This window comes from Meles meles, chromosome 14, assembly GCF_922984935.1.
Source record: "Meles meles chromosome 14, mMelMel3.1 paternal haplotype, whole genome shotgun sequence".
NCBI lineage: Eukaryota > Metazoa > Chordata > Mammalia > Carnivora > Mustelidae > Meles > Meles meles.
In genome coordinates this window covers 84,629,900-84,647,318 of record NC_060079.1, presented here as the reverse complement: position 1 = coordinate 84,647,318, position 17,419 = coordinate 84,629,900, and positions in this window count along the sequence as shown.

Here is a 17,419-nt window from a genome sequence, read left to right as displayed (position 1 = left end):
GTCTTCTGACCAGTGACGCTGCGCAGGGGTGGGGGGAGGCGTCCTGCACACGCATGTCGGGTCGTGCGTTACACACACAGGGAGCTGCCAAAAACAGGCTTTGACTCTTGGATCCCTCGGGAGCTGAATTTCTACACGAGGAAACTTGTGCCCCTGTGGGAGTCATCCTCTCTCTGATTAAACCCTCCAGCTTCCCGGTTGTGTACGGAAACGTGTCCCGGTCTGGAAGCTTCCAGCCTAGAGTCCCATGGTCCTATTTCCCGAAGCAGCAGGAATCCTCCCCCAGGAAGCACCAGGCGCCCCTGCCCGTCTTTTCCTTTTAAAAGGCACAAACCAGTAGAACAAGGAACGACCAGCTATGGGAATAGTCCGATGTGTGGTCAGGGCTCTGCTCCCGTTTTAAAACCAGCCGCGTGTCGACATTCAAACCGGCGTCTTTGCCAGAGAACTGGCCAGGGCTCTGCCTCCGCGGCAGGCACTATCTCGTGAGCGCGGGAAATCTGCTGATGGACACTACCCAGGACAAAAGTTGGGGGTTTAAGGATTTACTTGATTTCATCATTTACTTCTGGCAACAGATCTGCCTGAAATTGCCATTTAACTGAGGTCAAATATGTGTGGCCACAGTGATCTAGTCACCCTTTGTCAAAGAGGAAGAAAAGTTTGAAATTGGGAGGGAAATCTGTCCCCAAAGTGAAAGTTTGCTGTCTTTTCATGGAGGAAGAAAAAAGCTAGACTCAGTACAAGCCGTGCCCCCAGGAAAAGTAAGGCCTCCGGCAGGAAAGAGCCACACTCCTGCCTGTTCCTGCGGGGTCTGCGGGAAGTAAGCATAGGTTGGCTTGGTTTACCTGAGAGCACGGCAAGGCTGCGCCGCGCAGCTAGCGGGTAAAGGTTATCACTGCAAGAGCCCGCCCAGGGACGCCTTTAAAATCAGCCGCGGACGGGGGCGCCTGGGTGGCTCAGTCGTTAGGCGTCTGCCTTCGGCTCGGATCATGATCCTAAGGTCCTGGGATTGAGCCCCCGCATCGGGCTTCCTGCTCAGTAGGGAGCCTGCTTCTTCCTCTCCCCCTCCTGCTTCTGTTCCCTCTCTTGCTATGTCTCTCTCTGTCAAATAAATAAATAAAATCTTTAAAAAAAAGAAAAAAGAAAATCGGCAGCGGAAACCCATCGGAGTGATTACCGATCGTCTCCAGGATACCGCCACCCTGCCACCCATCACCACCGGGGGTCTGAGCCACCAAGAGGCACCAAGAAACCTGACGGACTCCACTCCTCTTGGGTCCCATGAGAGGCCGCAGGGAGGCTGAAGGTTGTTTGCTAAGTAGTGGAGGGCGGCGCAGACTCGAGGACCGATCACCAGCTCTGAGGGGAGGGGCGGGGCGGCAGTCTGGAGGTCGAGGACCCTGAGGTCTGCCTTTCTGCCCCAAGGCTCCATCCTCCCTCTCCTGCCGCCTCCCACTGGGTTATCAGAAAGTGACCCTTGCCCAGGGAGTGGCTCTCACATCACACAACTCCCGGGCTCGACGCGGGTCACAGATCACATCCAGGAAAGCCAGAATTTCATTCCAAGCAAGAGAGCCCGTCCCGCACACACGCTTGTTTTGGGTTTGCTTTTTGTTTGTCGCTTCTGTTTTGGTCTGAAGCTCCAGAAGCTGCGTAACAGGAACCAAACTCACGGTTCCCGACGGTACTTCGTACGAGGGACCAAGGAAAGGAGACACTACGTGACCCTCACATACGTGCTGGCTTCGTTCAAAGACAAGAAGGAGAAGGTTCTCCTGGCAAGCTGTCCCCTACTTCCCTCCTCTCTCGAAGCTGAGGCAGCGTTAGCAGACTCACGGGCTGTGGCCCCTACCCTGGGCTTCGACTTGTCATGCCAGTGTGAGCCTGGGACGGGCTCCCAGTCTGACAACACGTGGCAAGAAGTTACCAGGCAAGGAGTCACTGTACGTACCGTTCCTCGATGTCTAGAATTAAACAGGAAGGCATGCCATGGAAGGCAGGCGGCCGTGTTTGTAAGCTCACTTCTGGTTGACAGCGGCAAGTGCGCCCAAATCTACAGCCGGTGGTGATTAAAATCTGGATCCTGTCGACGTCAGCTTTTATCCCTCCCTGGGAACCCTCAGTGTCATGTATGTGACCACGAAATCTGCGCCATAGTCCCGGACAGAATATTCTTCAAGGCCAAGTGTCACCAATGACACTGGGCCTTGCTTTCCTCACTCACACGGAGAAGGCCCCTCGTCCGCCGTCCTGCACGCACTCCCGCGACGCTCACCTCGGAGGACGGGTCGGGATCCCGGGCTGCGACGGGCCCACCCTGCAGCGTGCAGAGCATCCGGGCTGCGCTGGGGGGCTTCCGACCCTGAAGCTTACGAGAGCGGGCCACGGACGGCGGCCCCGGCTGGGGCAGGGCCCCGGGCTAACGGCCTGGGCACGACAGCCGGCAATGCCCCCCAGGCACCAGGGTGTGACAGGCTGCAGGGGTCCTCAGACTGGGCACAGCAAGGGAGGCAGGAACAAGTGAAGCTTTAAAATACAAGTTTTTCTTCCCCGCATCTCAGGCCTCACAGGAGAACATGTGCCTCCCGCATCACACAACTCAGTACGGAGCAGCACGACGTAAGCGTCTTCCATTTCCCTGTTTCACGCTAGGTTTACCTGCCGGGCGAGTGTACTTCGGTGAGCGGCACAGATGATTTTAATGGGGCAGGTGCTTTCAATGCACGGGGAAGGTCATGCCTATTATTTCAATTAACAACTTAAGCTACAAAAACACGCGAGGGTGAATTAATTTAAAGCCTCCATTTCATGCTACCAGTGAGGCCGTCCTGGGCCCCCCGGTCGTCTTGGCAACCCCAGCCTGCCGGCCGCGGAGGCAACCTCTGCCGGGCCCTCCTGGGCGCACACGGTTCACATAGTACCTTAGCTAAGAATACGATGCCCGCGTAATGTTGAGGCATTTTTGTTGCCATAGAGATGGGAGGAACGGCAGAAGTACAGAAGTACTTGACATACTCCGAGGCAGACTTTTAATTAAAAGGAATCTCAGACGGCGATGCCAAGATGGCCGGATGCACGGCCGGAATGTCACGCTCGCTCGGGGCCCTCGTCCCCATCCCAGGGCCGTGGGCGGGATCCAAGGCCAGCGAGGGGGCGGAGACCCTCCGAGGAGGCAGGGGCCGTGACCACTATCTCTGCACAAAACACGGAAAAAGAAAGGGACGGAAGGGAGTGAAGCGAATTTGCCACGATTTGCCACATTAGTTACGTATCTCTTCCAAGACGGGAGCCAAATCAGTGACATTTTTGTGCTTCACAGCCGTGGCTCCTGGAGCTCCGGCAAGACCAGCCTTGACTCTGTTCTGTCTGTGTCCTCATCAGCCTCGCCCTCCGGGGAACCAGACTGCGCTCTGCTCCGTGGGCGGAGGTGGGCGGCGTGCTCTTGCCGACCGAGGGACGTGTGTGTCCTGTCAAAGCAAAGGGTGACAAGGGTGGGGAGGGAGGTTTGCACGTCGTCCTCGAAACAGCAAGCGGGGAGACGTGTGTTGCTCTTCAAAATCCATGTTATCCAACTTTCATAAAAACTGTAAAAATTTCCATGAGCCGCCAACACACAAATCAGCCACAAAACATGGCTGAAGTGGTTACAGCCACAGACCTGAGAAATGCTCGCGGCCACGTTCAATAGGGCCCCATGATGGGACGGTGCGGGAGAGGACGCGGGACCGTGGCGGGAACAGAAGACGGTGTTCGTGCCTCTGGGCAGCCTCGGACGCTGGACACACCCGTCCCTGGTCAGGAACGCTCTCTGACCTTGAGTGCACAGTTACTTCTCCTCTGACCTTGGTAGTCACTCAAGGTCAGCGCTCTCGCCGAGTTCGGTCCTCACCCTGCCACCTTCCCTGCATAATCTGGTCGACGCGTCCCAGTCAGCCACCGTCTAACACGATGCCTGATCGCGACTTCTGGCCTGGACGCCCCTCCGGATTTCCAGGCGAGCTGCTAACTGGTTTTCCCCGACCTGGATGCTTCCCGCAAATTCCATGTGTCACAGATGAACGTCTCTCCCCGCCTCCCCTGAACTAGCTCCTCGCCTCCATCCCGGTCTCCACACACGTGGCGACCAAAGGCTGAGACCCTCGGTTTCTTCTAGCTCCTCCCCCTGCCATCAGCTCAGAAAGCCACCAAGTCACAGATACTCCAGGTGCCCCCTCCCCCAGGGGCACCAGGGTCGCGCTCTTAGCAAGACCAAACCATCCAGATTCTCCCTGCCACGACCGTGGGCACAGCGAGCAGCACAAACAAGCAGCAGCAGCGTGCCACCCGCCACACGACCGGAAACGACCGTTTTACTTCTAAGAGCAACGACTCCGACCCGCCCAGCTATGGTTTCCGGTCGGTTCCTTTCGAAGATACGTATTTCTCATGAGGCGCACGACCACGTTCTCACTTGTCGACTGCGTCCTGGGGGGCACAGGAACTTATGGGGGTGCTGCTGGCCCGACAGCCTCCACGCCCCGGCGACTCCTGCCCACCCCCCATTCCCACGCTCTGCCCGCGCCCATCGGCACGTTCCCCCCAGCACCCCCGCTTGTGCCAGACACGTGGAAGAAACACCGGCCACAGTCACGGCCCTCCCGGGGTGTGCAGGCCGGGAGCGGGTGGAGCTGAGCCGTCCGGGGTCGCACGCAGCAGCGGAAGCCACGGAGAGGGGACAGGGATGGGACCGTCCAGCTGACATGGCAGGGCAGCCATGGGAGGTTAGACCGGGCCTGGGTCTGGGGGTGGTTTGAAAGGACTAAGGGGACCACAGGCCTGGGAGAGGGATGGAGTCGGGGGAGAGCAGCTCAGCCTTCTGGCAAAGCACGAGGACGGGAGCACCAGACGCTGCTTGGTGGACAGACTCCCTTGTCGGGCTCCCTCTGAGAGTCAGCGACGGGGCTGCTCGACGTGACTCCAGATCACAAAGCATCCACATGCCGGGCTACACTTTCTCTGGTGGCCAAAGAACCATGTCAGCAGAAGGACATCAGACGGCGTCTCCCGAGACCCCTGCGCCCAGGGCACACGTTGCCGCTCGCGGCCAAGCCTGAAACCCTCACCCGAGCCATCCCACGTGACGGCCAGGCCCCCTCCCACCAGCCAGGCCTTTCTCCTGAAGGCCGAGCAGCTGCTCCGGAGGCTGTTGGCGTTTACCGACAACTTCGGTGTGACCCGCTCGCATCAGGCTGGCACTCCCACATCAGTCCCTCCCCTGACCAGTGCAGGCGCAGTCCCCCAGCGCCTCCAGACAGGGCCGAGCCTCGGGTTCAGAAGAGCCCCGGAGCCCGGAGAGGGGGCCAAGCCCCGCTCACGATGCCCCAGAGCTTCCGACGGTGACGACCCAAGACTAAACGAGAGGAGAGGCATCTGGGGGAGATGGCAGTGGGCCAGGAAGCGGCCGCAGGCCAAGAAGGCTAGAAGGGCGGTGGGGGGGGATGGGTTCCAGCCCCGTCTTCGCGGGCGGCTGCATCATGAGGCTCCCGGTTCAGGGCATGACTGATGATGACGGGAGTGTCGCGCTCAAGTGTATGGTCAGCGCGGGCGCGTGGTGCTGGAGACGCTGCCTGACCGCGGAGGCTGCAGAGGCCCTCACCACCCCATGAGGTCCAGGCTCTGCCAAGCGCTTTGGCCGGGAAAGAGAATGCAGCATCCCAGGGGAGGAATTGCGCAGCGGAGCTGCTGCTGAGCGATCCGCGCCTTCCTGGAGCCCGAGCTGGCCATGTGCCATGTCCAGTGGAGCCCCTGGGGCGCCGAGGCTCCCCGGGAAGCAGGCAGCCCCGTGGCCGTGGAGGCCAAGTTGCAAGGAGATGGGCCTCCAAGAGGCTCCTACCAGTCACGACAGGCGCGCCAGCCTTGACTTTTGGAAGGGTAGACAAGAAGGCCCGAAACGGAGCTAGGGAAGCCCCGGAAAGAAATCCGTCCTGCTACAAAGCAGGAACTGAGCAAACTTGGATTCCTATAAGGCTTTGGACAAACTGACTCGACCCCGAGGCGGTGACCAGCACTGCCCAGGAAACACGTCAGCGGACGCCTGTCCAACTCCACCGGAATCACAAGGAATGAAGGCAGAGGCTCACACTGGCCCCAGAACTGGGCCACTCGTCCTCATAGGGTTATTCTGAGAATTAAATAATATATATAAAATACTCAGCGCTTAGTAATTACTGATAAATGTTTATAGGACACGGAGGGCCATGTATGACTCAGGATCGCTAGAGAAACCGGGGTGTGTGACTGTGTATGCGTGTGAGCGAGTATGTGGGCGTGTGCACAGAGAGGGGGACTCCGAAGTGGGTTTGGCTTCGGGAACCGTCTCAGGAGATCACGGGGCTGATGAGTCTGAGGTCTGTGGGGCCGGCCCGCGGGCTGGAGACACGGGGAGTCCAACCCCACAGGCCGGAGGCAGCAGGGCTCCTGTCGCGGGGACCGCAGTCCCCTCCTCCGACCGGGTGCGGCCCACCCACATGCGGGAAGGCACTCTGCTGTATTCAACGCCTCAGGATTTAAATGCCAATCACATCCACAGGACACTTCCTCGCCAACACCCACCTGGTCTTTGACCAAATACCTGAGCATCGTGCCTGACCGAGTGGACACCTAGTTACTCGTCATGGACCGTGAGAGCACCAGACCCAGAAAACTCCGACGCCCCAACCCTGGGCCCCTGGCTTGGAGCCACAGGGCGGCACGGCACCTCCCACGCGAACCTGCTTTGCGCTCGCTGTGGACGGAACTCGCACGACAACACATATTCTGAACATCTGGAACCTGACAAGAGTTTCTCCCAGAAAACACACATGCACACCAAAGCAGCCTATCATTCCTGGGCTGCCATGCCCATCCCGGAGGCCTGAGTGACCTGAGGTGGCCGGATCCGGGGACTAAGGACCTGACGCCCGAGAGCACTGGTACTGTCTCCGGCAGGACCGAAACGCTGAAGTGGCAGGGACCACCCTGGGGCGTGGGGACACCTCCAGCACTGGGCGAATGTGGCCAGGGGCCCAGCAGGCGTGTGAGGTCACTAGGGAGAGGTCCCTGGCCCAGGTCATCAGAACTATGTGCCCAGGTGGGAGAGACTTCTGAGCCCCCTTCTGCTTCCGGTTCCAGGGGGAGGGTTGACGAGAGGGCGCCGTCCTCCCCACACTCGCACGTCCTCCAGGGCGTGCGGTCTCCGCCGTGCGAGGGGTGGCCGGGCTGCAGTGTGTCTGTGCGCCGGACACTGCCGGGAAAGGGGCAGAACCAACGAGGAGCCTTCTGGATTGGGAATAGAACGCGTGACTCCTGAGTGTTCCCGGGGGGCTGTCTGCGACGCGGCTCTGCTCATTTCCCCGCACGTGCGCGGCACCTTCCCCCTGTGAATGCCCATGATGACTGGCTTTGCTGGGGTCCACCATGAACACCGACTCTGCGAGGCTTCTCGTGGCTTCTCCTGGCTCTTTGGAGCCAAAATTTCACAGCTCTCAGAATGAACATCGGGGTCAATGGCATTTCTTTCACGGATGTGCATGTGGGGAATTTCACGGGGCACCGGGGCGGGGGTGCGGCTCCAGGTCAAGGCCAGTCATCGAGGGGTGGTGGGGGGAAGGGGAAGAGACGGTGCGCAGGGGGAGACTGCGTGCAGGGGGGGACAGCGCGCTGGGGAGACGGCCCACAGGGGTCAACACCGACCGAGCTGGGACACTTTTTAAGCAAAGACAAAGAGCTCCGGACAATAAAGGTTCCCCGATTCTCCAACAGAAAAGGGACTTCCCCACAGCTGGGGACATACGGGAGTCTGGGCAAAAAGGACTGGTGGCTCTGGGACCGTTCACCGAAATGCGACAGCCACGGGGAATGTGAGTAGAGCCGTGGCCTCCCATCACAGCTGAGGGGGACGCAGGCGGAGAAACCCAGTTCCATGGGGCGGTCAGGAGGTGCGTGTGGTCCACGAGCACCCGAGACAGGTAGAGACCCCTGGCCCCACTGACTGTACCAAGTCTTCCGATGCGCCCATCTTGGACGGCGAGGACGCCCGCGCAGGACATGGTGTGGCACTCCCCCACGCGAAGCCCGAGGACGCTGGGACGAGAAGGGAGCCCGGGATCGGTGGCTACAAACTGTCACAGCCACACGGGTCCCGGCCATTCCCACGGCTCCTCTGCAGCTCAGAGGCGGGGGCCTGGAGATCCGGACTTGCAGGGTCTCCCGCTGCCCTTGGAACGAGCGTCACAGCCACGCCGTGACGTTGACCCATTTCCCCCGAGTGCCACCGACGCCGCAGACGCAGCCCTCACCAGCGGCTGGGAAGTCGGCACCGTGAGCGGCTCTGCGCTTGGCGCCTGGTGGAGGGTCCTCCTTGGTGGGGGGCGGGGGGGGGGCCTCGCTCAAGGGCAGAGCAGCCTCCGTGCCTTGAGGAACAAGCGGTTTCTGGAGCTGTGTTCTGATTGTTTTAAATCAATGGTTTAATCAGACCCGATGACATCTCCTTCTGCAGGAGGGAGACGGCCTTGGGCGGACAGACATCAGCATGTCTCGATTCTGCCAAAAGTCTGCACGTCACCAGATGTTCCCAGGAAGAAAACAAACTCGGTAGGTCTGGAGGCCCCCGTGAGCTGGCCCGTGAGCTGGCCCCTGCAGCCGGCGCGGGCCCATGTGGCGGTCAGAAAGCCGGGTCTAGCCCTGCAGAGGCACCCGCACACCCATGAGCACGGGAGGCCGGAGGCCAAGCACTGGAGATCCTGCCTTGGGGGTGGGGAGACAGGGAGTTGTGCTGCGGGGACTGGCACGAGCACAGGAGAACGGAGAGTGTGCGGGGGGCATCCCCGCGGGGGTGGGGAGCCAGCCTGAGCTCAGGCCTGCACAGGGGCGTGGAGGGGCGGCAGGGAGCCCAGGAGCAGAGGCCTGGCTGGCGGCCGAACCTTCTGCTGACCAGCCGCCCACCAAGGACCTATGGACAGCTCCCTGGCTCCTGTTTCCCTTCAGCTGAGCGCCGCGTACAGTCCCTTCTCATGGTCCCTACGTGCCATTAACACTTTAGCTCGGCACCCCGATGCTTCTGCGGGTCCCCCAGCAGCTCCACAGGCAGGTATCAAGTCAGCTCATAACCCCCCCAACACGCTGGACACGAGATGCCCACCGACACTGCGCGCCGACTCAGAAGGGAGAAGAACCGAAGCCACAGACGTTGCCTGGAGGCCAGCAGCCACGTCTGGAGCTCTCGGGACACGGGTCCTTCTGGGAGATCGTCTGAGCAAGTCTTGGCTCCCCGGCAGCCAAACCGCCAGGAAGGAAACTTCAGAGAGCTGGCACGGCCTGCCACGACCACGCTGGGTCCTCCGGCCGCCCTCGGTCTGCAGCTGGACTTCACCACCAAGTTAGCAGGAAGTCTGCCAACTCGGGACCGTGCGATCCCACGTGACTGGGGCACGGGCAGCCGTCACAGCCCCTGGCTGGGGAGCCGGCGCCCTTCCCTGTGCGGGACACCCAGGGAGCAAAGCACAGGCCCCCGGCCCCCTCTGTTGCTGGACGAACGCAGACACACGGGCGCGCACGGTCAGGAAACGGAAAGCCCAAAGTGGGGGCTACAGAGCAGGAACCTAAACAAAAGCAAAAGTTCACAGACCCCTCAGGAACCAGGGATGGGCTGTCCTCGCCGGACGAGACACAAAGCTTACGCAACATCTCTACGAGAGTAATAATGAACAGGAGCCGAGAGGAGGTCGTGGAGAATCAGGGCTGGAGACACGAGCCCTGTCACGCCCAGGGCATGGGCAGTGGGAGCAGCTTGTGGTAAAGAGCGAAGGAACTGAAATGCACGAGCAGGAGAATGTCCCGCTTCGCGGGCGGTGTCCACGGGACGGCCGAGCCCCTCCGACCACATGACTTACATGTTGCTCTGGAATGTTTCTCTGCAGCCTGGGGGTATCTGTGTCCTGGGCCGTAACAGAGCCCCCGCCCGGGCGGGCTGCTCCACGCACCTGCTCTCCCCGAGTCCTGGAGGCGCAGGCCCGGGGTCAGGGTGCAGGCAGGCCCGCGCTCCCTCGAAAGGCGCCAGGGAAGGGGGTCCAGCACGCGCCCAGTGTCCCCACGGCGTTCCCTGCGGTCTCTGCTGTGTCCTCACCTCCCCTTCTATAAGGACACCATCCTGATGAGGACCACCGGCCCCCAGTTGACCTCGACTCAACCAGCCCCATCTGCACGACCTTGTTTCCGAATAAAGTCACGGCCTGCACTTCTGGGGTGAGGGCTTGAACACAGGAATCTGGGGGGCAGAATTTTGTCTGCGACAGCGGGAAAGGAGCATCCCTCATGAAACATGGGCCGACAGCAGGTGCCTTGGCACAAACCAGACGTCGTGACACCACCCTCCGCTGGTCGTCACTGGTCGTCACTGGATGGTTCTCACTGCCCTGGACTCGGAGTGAGAGGGAGAGAAAGCATCACATGAGCCGGTGTCTGACGACATGGGAGAAAGCGGTCCCCTTCTGAAAGCGCGGCTCAGGGGCCCAGGCCTTTCTGTCCCCGGCAGCCACACCCTGCAGTGAGCCCCGCTCCTCGAGGCTGCGGAACCTGGGAACACGCCAGCCACTCCTCCGTGGGACCCCAGTGTCCCTGAAAGAACAGCGACCAGCCCGACAGAGGCCCTCCGGGTCGGGGATTCGGCCGGCGCTGACTCAAAGCTGCACAAAGAAGATGTCCTGTTACTTCAAGGAAAACGGCTGTGAGTATGGGCTGCCGAGGAGAAACTCTGGGTTCTGCAGGGAAACGTCCAACATCCTGAGCTCCGTTTCGGGTTTGGTGAGGCCGACCTCTCAGTCCTCGAGACTCTGATGACAGAGTGACCTACCGTTACCAGCTGGGGTCTTCTGACACCGCACGACGGCATCTGTGAACGTGCGGGAGACCTGCCAACAGAGGAGACCGCTGTCTCCAACGGCCCCACGTGACGTCACAGAAGCACGTGCGGGCGAGGAGACCCACTCAGCGAGGGATGGGTTTCGGCGGCAGAGCACAAGCCCGGCCCCGACCACGCCCCACGCGGAGCCCTGCAGCCTCTACCGTGGGCTGCGTCTTGGTGCCGAACCAGGAAAGGGCGCCTTCGCGCACCGGAAAGGCTGTGAAAGCTCCTGGCTCGCCCAGCGGTGCGTCTGCAGGAGGCCGGACTGTCTACACCCGCCTCCACCAGAGCAACGTGCAGCAGCGCACGGAAGGCAGGAGAAGGATGAGAACGCAGGTGTCTTCGCTCAGACGCCAGAGACGTTTGAAGAAACGTGAAACCATGCTGCCCTTCTCACTAACGATTGCTGTTATAGGAAATACTATTCTTTTTCAGAAAAAAAGTGTTAATTATGTTATAAAAATGAGTTTACCATTATAATTTTTAATTAATACATCTTTCAAGTGTTTCTGCTTTAAAATTTCTAACCTGGTCAATATCAACGGCTGTAACCACGGAAACAAAAGCTCCTCGGGGTCCTCAATACCCTGGGGCTCTGGGGTATCGGGGCATCCTTAGGCGGAAACACGGGGAAACGGCTAACTTATTACATTTTCTGGCCAGGCTCATTCCAGAAATGAACTGTTGTAAATCCAGCAAAACCTTCAGAACGTCTCGACTTGATTAATTCTGAGAGGATACGCGATTCCCGCCCAGCCGACACCTACTCGCCCGCCAGGACGCCGCGCACAAGGTAGATGCCCTATAAAGAACGGATGTATTGTGGATGCGGGATCCACACGGCCTTGGTTCGAGCCCCAGGTTTGCCCCATCCCTCCCCTGCGCCATGTGATCCCAGCAAGTTCCTAACAGTCTGAGTCTCAGGGCGCCTCCCGCTCGATCCTGGGGGAGCGTCAGAGGGTGTCAGGGACCGCGGCAGAGCTGTGGCCCTTCACCGCGTCCTCTCAAGCCCTGTGATAAGATGAAGGCCGCCCTGACGACGATTCGTGTTTATTGAGCACTTGGCGTACACTAGGCGAGCTCTGGTCTGCGGCCCTGCGGTTTACGCCTGTGAGGGGCAAGAGCTGGACTCTGAGCTCAGCGGAGGCAGCCGCGCGGCTGCTGTGGGGATGCAAAGGCTCCGAGGGGGAACCACGGCTTGAAGTCAGTGAGGAGAAGGGAGCCGGCCTGGAAATACACAGACGCTCCACAGGACAGACTGTGTGAACATGTGCACTTGACGGCCGGTTCTCAACTGCTGTCTACACCGCCTGGGTAGCCACACCAGGGACCACGACTGACTGATCCACTCATTCACACAGTCACGTGCTGGATGAGCATTTATAGAATGCTGGGTGCCAGCTGGGCATAGAGGACGGGCCGGCAGGGCACGGCTTCCAGCTGCTGGCCGTGACGGCGGAGGCGAGGGAAGGCCTCCACCCCGTAGTGTGAATAGGAAAGTCTCTGGGACACAGTGCTCTGGGATACAGTGCTCTGGGAGCCAGGAGGAGAGCGCGATTCACCTGGAAGGCTCCACGCAAGAAGTGAGAGGTGAAATGGGTCTTGAGGGATGTGTAGGAGTTCAGTGGTCTAGGGAGGGAGCGGCTGTGCTCCAGGTGGGCTCCCCACTGGCTGGCAGGGAGGGAGCAGCTCACAAGGCTGGAAAGGAGTGATCTCGGATGAGGGTCAGCAGGAGCCTGTCCTTCACTTTCTGCATTTCTCCAGCCTGCCTAGGGCCAAAGCTCGAGTATGCCTCATCTCCGCCGTATAGACGGCACCTGGTGCTGTCGCTAGCTACGAGAAGAAAAGGCTGGTTTTATTCAGATCCAGTCTGTTTGGGGGGGCCTGGCTGTTTGTACATGTACAGCCACAAGGCTGCTTTCCCTCCCATTCACTATGGCTCTTTTCTTAGTTCTCGATCAACAGCAAACAAAGCACAGGGTTTAATGAGCTTTGTCTGGTTCTGGATGACGCAGGGTTTTCAACAACTTTCTCTCGTCCTTCCTGCCTCCCAAGCAAGCACAGCTTGGACAGGTACAGCTTTCAGGGGAGGAGTTTCAGAGAGCAAATGATGCCCTAGAGTTACCATCTAAAGGTCAGAGAGAGCAAAGGGCCTTGTTATCGTCCCCAAACCCCATCTCTCTTGATTCAACATAAATCTGAAATTTTATTAATACGGGAGCTGGGGCCAGGGCAGAAAAGCGAGGAAAGCTTCGCAAAATGCTCTGAATTTTATCTCTACGGTTTTTGCTTTGACCAAAGGTGTCCACACATAAAGACACGGACAAGCGACAGAACAAGGTAAGGAACGAGATACGAGACAGGGAGCCAGAGTTCCTGTAGGAGAAGGTTCAGAGCCAGTTCTCCTCTTCGTGAAACAAAAGACTCAGAAAAACAGAACAGAAAGCCTGGGAACGTAAACAACTGTGACGTGCTCAGGACTTCACCCAAGTACAGCCTCTCACTTTTGGTGCAAAGATGTCTAAACAGAAACGTAATTCCTTAGCGAGCAACTCTTTCTGGGGAAGAAATCATGCCGTTCCCGGGTCTCGTCTCTCCGGTAACTCGCGAAAGACACGTGCAGTACGAACGCTATCCATGGGACGGCTTTTTTACGTATCAAAACACGCAGCCTTTTAAAGGTAACTATTTTTGTGTCCTGTGATTATGCCCGGAAACTGATGCACACTCAGCCTCGAAACTGGGATGAGACGAGCTCAGGCCTGCGTCTGCCTCATGCACACTAAGTTACGGAGGTTCGGGCGACAGATGGGGTTGCTGCTGTGGTTTTAATGCCTTCCTTTGATAAATCCGGTTTGACTGGCGTGAGCGTTATTAGGTAAAACAGACTGAAGCGGCAATGCCAATATTTTCGTGACTATTTTGCTATCGCGTTAATCAATGAGATGGGACCATAATTGCGGCAATTTCTCTATCCCTGGCTCCAGAATCACAGATATAATAGCGCTCCTGAGAGTGCTGACAATCTGCTATTCAGAAATGCTGTATTAAACACGCTACATGAAATTGCATCCCGACCCTCCTTTACAGAAAAAAAAAAACCTCTTTCCGGGGATCCATGAAGCCCTGGACACTAGCACGTGGAGAGTCGTTGCTCCACCTTCTCCCACCGAGCCCCGGGCGGCATCCGCCCTGGACGCCACGCCAGGATCCAGGCCTCGCAGCCTCAGAAGAGCTCACGGATTCCGCTTCACTTTGGAGATTTTTCAGTCACTTTGGTGACATGGACAACGTTCCATTTCATTATAATGCAACAAAATTCAGCACCTGCTTGGCTTTTTGTAAATGTAAATCTACTGGAAAATCAGAGGAAAAGCAGGTGTTCTACCTTAATGGACAGAACTGAACCTCCTACCCGAAAACAAGCATCCGAATCCCGACACCGACTCCAGCGTCTCGGCCGCCGTCGGAGGCCACGGCGGCTCCGGCCCCAGCCCCGGGGCTCACTGGGAGGGGATCGGCAACGCCTCTCGGCTGGGCAGCTCTTAAAGCCCAGCAATGGCTGGATGCCGGGCGGATCCGACGAAGCCCGAACCCTTCCCAGAACCACCGCCGAGCTCACTCGCGGTGACAGAGCCTGTCGGAGGCGCTACCTCTGGGGTCAGATGCCGACGGTCTGCTCGGTGGAGGGCAGTAGCGGCAGGAAACTTGCGGTGCTTCTGCGGTTTCCTCCCTTGGAGCCCGCGGAGGGCCCCACCGGACTGCAGCCGTGTCTGCCCAGGCCCGCGTCATGCGCCACATCCTGTGCATTCAGGCCGAGCGGGCTACCTGGCCCCGCGCCTCCTCCTCCAGGGAGGCCCTGCTCTCCAGCTGCCGAACAAATACGCTGTTTCGTTCCCCGAAACGTGAGGTGAGGTTCAAGGGTGGCGGTGGCAGACGCCAGCGCAGACCCACCGGCCGCCTGTCAGCCAAGCCAAGGTGACTTCCTCGGGGGCTCCGAGGACCCCCACGCAGTCGGTTGTCCACGCCGGGGCTCGGCACTCGACCGTGCTCCGCGCACACTTCCTGCAGCCGGGGCTTCACAGAACTTACAGAATCGCGACACCGACCCCTCTCCGTGTGTCTCGACCGCCGCGTTCCTACTGGGCTAAAGCCGGAACGAGAGAAGCGAGAGAAACGGGACGCGTCCGGAAGAACGGGGATGAGTGTCTGATGCGCTGAATGTCGAATTTCTGCCTGAGCCGCTCGACATTCGGCACAACTGTTCCTGCCGGGAGTGCGTGTGACCCTTCGCTCTGCCAGAGGGATGCTCGCGTTTGCTCGGTACAAGAAAGGAGCCAGGAAGCTCCGCGTCCACGCAGCACCGTGGTCCACACAGCGCCGTAGTCGGGTGCAGGTGTGTCTTGGACAATCAGGTGTTTTTAACCCTGAATTGGTAAATATTTTACTTCTGTGTCTCGGTTTCAACTGGAAAAAGGAGGTAACCTTCCTACCTTCCTCGCTGGTTTATCGTAAAGACCAGAAACCCCGCAGGTACGTGTCACAGGGTACGGTGACCTCTGTATCTGGCAGCTGTCACCGCGGAGACGCCGCCCTCGCCCCTCCCCCGGTGCCATGAGGCCACGCCTCAGCCGCCCGTCCCGCCGCAGCTGAGAGCAACGGGCAGACGTGCGTCTCCGCAGCTCCTCTGCCTGGTTTTCACGTGCTCAGTGGGAGGTTCACGTGGACTTCCCCGTCATGGTGTCAGGGTTCGCCCTCCTCCACAGTGACCTCATCCGAGCTAATCACATGTGCAAAGGCCCAATTTTCAAGCAAGGTCACGTTCTGAGGAGTGGACATGGTGGGGGCACGATTCAACCCAATGCAGGTAGAAAAGGGACATTCCAAACTATGTGCCCTAAGATGGGAAGAACTAGGTCCCACGAACCAGTGGCCTGGGCGAAGCCCTTTGTGGACGGCTCTGGGTGCCTTCCACGGGCCACGGACGAGGGGAGCCACCAGACCCTGCACCCCTCCCAGCTCCCAGAGACCCTCTGCATCCCTCCTGATTATACATGTAAACGCAGCCAACTGCAGAAAGTAGCTCAAGCTGACCTTGGAAGAGCTGTGAGGCAGTGCTGAATGGAGGCTCACGACCCACACAGTTTACGGGATTCTTGGACAGGGCCGTGGCTGGGATCCCAAGCCCCAACTCACCCTGTCCGCACGAGCTGTGCCAGCCTGGACAGCTCACTGAACGCCGGTGCTGGCTCAGCCGGGCTGGAAAAGCATCACTTATGGCCCACGGAGTGGCACAACAGACCGGAAATCCCAGCACATGGGGCAAAGCTCCCGGCACTCGGCCCAAACCCCACGAGGCGGTGGGAGGACGCTGCTGTGGCCGCCCCCCACGCCCGCGCCCTGGCCGTCACTGTCACCTTGGGGCAGGCCCTCAAGCCGCGCTGGCCCAGTGGAGGTGTGCAGACCCCGCGGCCGGCACCCGCTCCTTCCAGACCGTCCACGGAGCAGACAGGCCAGAGCTCCGTCTCTCCCGCCAGCCAGAGCACGCCCCAGTTCTCAACGACACACACTGCTTACCAAGTGCCAAGTCAGGAGAGGCTCGGAGAACAAACGACATTACAAACCTTGTTTTTATGAAAAAAAGAAAATCACCTTTCGGAAAATTGAGCAACACAGGCTGCCCGTGCTTTGAGTTGGTAACATGAAGGTACACTTGTGGAGTCTCCTCTTGTCATGACTCTAACCTGAGTCCTAACTTGTTTGTAACCAGGAGTCAGACATTCCAGTTCTGGGCGATCACACGATCGCCCCCTCTACCCTCCCCCCAAACCCCTCTGGACGCACCCAGACCAAGACAGACCGGCAGCTCCTTACCTCTGTCTGGAAGGAGCATGGCTGCCTTCCTCACGAGAACGCGGCAGGTTGTCCCGCAGAACCGCGTTGCGGGTTCCGCCCAGAGCGCGAGACATGACAATTCAACCCGCGGATTAAAGTCTGCGAGGCTGCGCGTGAGACGCGTCTAGCGCACTCCCCACATCACTATATGTCCCAATCGGGCACCGTGAACCATAAATAATCCCATCATTTATTAATTACGTTTCCTGACCTCGTCAAGAAGAATCCCGCAGTGCGGAGCACTGGGTCATGAATAAATGGTTCATTGAAAAGCAACTCTTATTGCCAAGTAGCTGTAAATTAGGGTATGATAATTACCCTCTTTAACCTTTTAAACAGGTTCCTCTAAAAATCTCCAGGACGGATGTTTTACTGTAACAACTCTGACCTCCAACACACAACAGCACAATTAGTTTTGTACCCGCACAAAGGGAGGCTTTGATGAACACCGTGCGTCCCACGGCACTGCGAGGCCTTATCGCGCAGGGACTGAGTGCAGGTGGTACGCACGCACGTCTCACACTCGGCACCCGCAGACTGTCCGACGTCAGCCTGAGGCACCGGCCGAGCCAGTGAGAGTAACGCATAAGCCCGACTGTCATC